General features: G+C 30.6%; 1 non-coding gene across 1 annotated transcript; it reads right to left on the bottom strand.

Annotated features, from left to right (window-relative positions):
- Positions 1–520: 520 nt before the first annotated feature.
- Positions 521–592, bottom strand: TRNAI-UAU (transfer RNA isoleucine (anticodon UAU)). Its single transcript has one exon. It is a non-coding gene; the product is annotated as a tRNA-Ile (tRNA).
- Positions 593–3217: the final 2625 nt, after the last annotated feature.

Raw genomic sequence — 3217 nt, 5'->3', positions numbered from 1 at the left:
AAGTTGTGTATTATCTTAAATATTGTCTTTAAGCGGGTGTCTCAAATTATTGTCTTAAAAAAATGTCTCTGTAAAGACAATATATAATACAAGCATTATTGTCTCTTAAGAGACAATAATTCTTGTATTATATATTGTCTTTATAGAGACAATTTTTTAAGACAATAATTTGAGACACCCGCTTAAAGACAATACACAACCTTTTTTTTTCCTCAATTTAAGACAATTTACCCAAAAATTATCTTAAATGGTGTCTTGGATCCCAATCTTCATTTTTGTCTCTTGAAAGACAATAATTGGGATTAAAGACATATTGTCTTTATAGAGACATTGTGTCTTTAATCCTAGCTATTGTCTCTCTAGAGACAATAAAAAATTATATTTAAAGACAATACAATATCACTTTTATCTCTTTAGAGACTATAAAACAATGAATCTAGAAAAATCTCACCATTGAAATAAATCAATATAAAAAGTATTTAATTAAAAATTAACCGCAATATCATTGATTAATTCATGTTAGGGTGCAGTGGAATCGAACCACCAATCTCCTGCTTATAAGGTAGGTGCTCTTCCATTGAGCTAGCACCCTTTAAAGAATTATCTAAGTTACGCAAGTCCTTGAAATTGCATATATAGGCATTGATTTAAAAAAAATGTTTGGCACATAATGGCATAATCAATAAACTCACTTTTCCAGTAATCTATAATTTAAAAGATGCAAAAGCAATTTGACTATGGACAACTCATCTAAAATTGGTTTTAAATGTACATATGTATATAAGCCAAGGATGTATATAGAGAATATATAAAGTTAAAAAACTTATAAATAATATGTGAAACTTACACAAGTGTAAATAAGTTGATTGGTGTGAAATTTAATCATGATTGAGTTTTAGATTTACATTTTATAAAAACACTCTAACTGTTGTATTTTTCAAACATTTAAACCAAGTCATACTAATAAAAGGGATGAGTACAAACAAATTTGCAACAATGAAACATATAGCATTGTATAAATAATCAACCATGAACTTGAAAAAAGAGGACGTTGTATTGGGAAGGTCAGTCTAAAACTCATTTGGAATTCTAATGGGAGTGCACAGTATGGAAAGGTTGAAGCTCATTTGAAAATGTAACTGAAGGTTCCCAATACATCAATTCGAAAGATATATCAAAGATTATAGTGTGAAATTAATCTAGGAAATTCAACCCTATGCTACAAGATCTAGGGATGGCTGGAGTTAGAAACACAATTTTTTTATAATAGTATATAAAGGCCTTAAAAATTGGGCATGACTCACTATGGCTATAAATTGTAGTTTTTAAAAAGGAAGACCCATAGAGAAATATTAGTTCTTTGTGTTAATTTTAGTAGTTGTCATTTACCATGTAAAACTAAATGGCCAAGAACAAAAACTAGGATAGAATGAGAAACCAAGCTCTTAAGGAAATCTTGAGATACCTTGGATCACTTGTCATGATTTTGGTGGTGTTATTCACTGAGACACAATCTACCAACTTGTTAATGCCCAAAAATTTCCTATTGGGAATGAGAAGAATATGCCTACAAAATTGTTCATCAATGTAAAAGACAATACTCCTTCACCAGCATTAACATCTAGAAAATCTGTGTGAGGCTCAGATTTGGGAAGAGCCTCAGGAAGGCCTAAAAAATAGCCTCAAAAAAATAATTCGAAACAAGCACAAAACGCAATGAAAACTGAATTCAAGCGTGTAGCTAAACTCATCAAGTAGAACATCTTACAGAAATAGAACTAAAAGAAGACATTAATTCAGGTTATAGAAGGAAAGTGTCACATAGCTTACAAATATAGAAATCAAAGAAGACATTGATTCAAGTTATAGAGGTAAATTGTCACGATAGCTTACGATTCCTATTTAGGTTGATTCTTAAGTGTAGATTTGGCTATGGATAAGAATGTTGCATCAATGCAGTAATCCTCTTTAGTTGATGTTTCAAAATAGGGGATACCTTCTGATTTACACCATGTTACTGCTTTCAGCTCAGAAACGTGTACCATAATTGCAATGATATTGCACAAGTAAACTTAAAATTGATAACAAGAACTCTTAAAATGCATTGCAAGAAGTAACTATTTACAATAGTGCCAAATCAAGATGATAGGATATGTTAATTTCCAATAATTACCACTATTGTTTCCCCCATCAACATCAATTTTGTTTCCCAGCAACAGATATGGAAAATTATGTAGTTTTGTTGGGCTGGCTTTAAGAAAGATACACGAATTCAAGCATTGATTGAATTAACACCAAGACAAGTGTTTGCTAATATATATACAAAGGGGACATGTTTATAATTTTTCTTGTCATTGACAGTCGAACAATCAAATAACAAAAAATACAAAATCCTTGATTGACAACAAGACCTTTACAGAGATTTACAAGAAATCCTTTTCAAAACCGAAAATGTGACTTAAAAATCTAATGAAAATTACAAGGAAAATATCATGGATAAAACACTTTTGATATTTTATGATATTCATTAGACTCACTACAATTTTTAACGATGATGTTTCACTAATCTCTTGTTGATGTGGAATAATGAAACCTCATGTATAAAATCTAACAAACCAAGAGACAAACTCGTAAATAATAGGAAATGGAATATATAGCCTACTTTCATAGCTTAGGCAAGTTCCTTATATAATATTTATAAAAAGATCCAATTGGACTAATTCAAACTTAATTAAAAAAAATATGCACATAACTCAATTGAGGGGCATTGTTTATTTATGATATATATCTAATAAGATAGGAACTAATGATCATGGTGTCATGAAGAGAAGTTGTTGTGGAGGAGTGTGTATGTTGAGATGAGCGTATTCAGTGCATCATATCCTCCTATTTTAACTTGAAAGAATCCCTTTTTTCGCCTAGTTTTGGAACACCATTATTCACAAAAACGACAAAGAAAAAAGAAATTATTTTATGGTGTACCCTAAATACCTATGAACAAGATTTTTCATCCATAAAAAATGTGTGGGGTTGACAAAAATGACCATTGTAGAAGAAAATGTGGGCAAGCATAATAGTGCAAGGGTGACAAAATTTGGCCAACTTGGCATATTCGTTGTAGAATTGGTGGACTTGCGATGAAGATATAGTGGATAAATTCAATGGATGGAAAATTATTGAAGATGATTCTAGAGATATGGTGTAGAGAGCTGTATAA

The sequence above is a fragment of the Pinus tabuliformis genome, chromosome 1_2, assembly GCF_031772625.1.
Source record: "Pinus tabuliformis cultivar Carrire ecotype Pingquan chromosome 1_2, CPIR1, whole genome shotgun sequence".
NCBI lineage: Eukaryota > Viridiplantae > Streptophyta > Pinopsida > Pinales > Pinaceae > Pinus > Pinus tabuliformis.
This window is presented reverse-complemented; position numbering and strand designations above follow the sequence as displayed.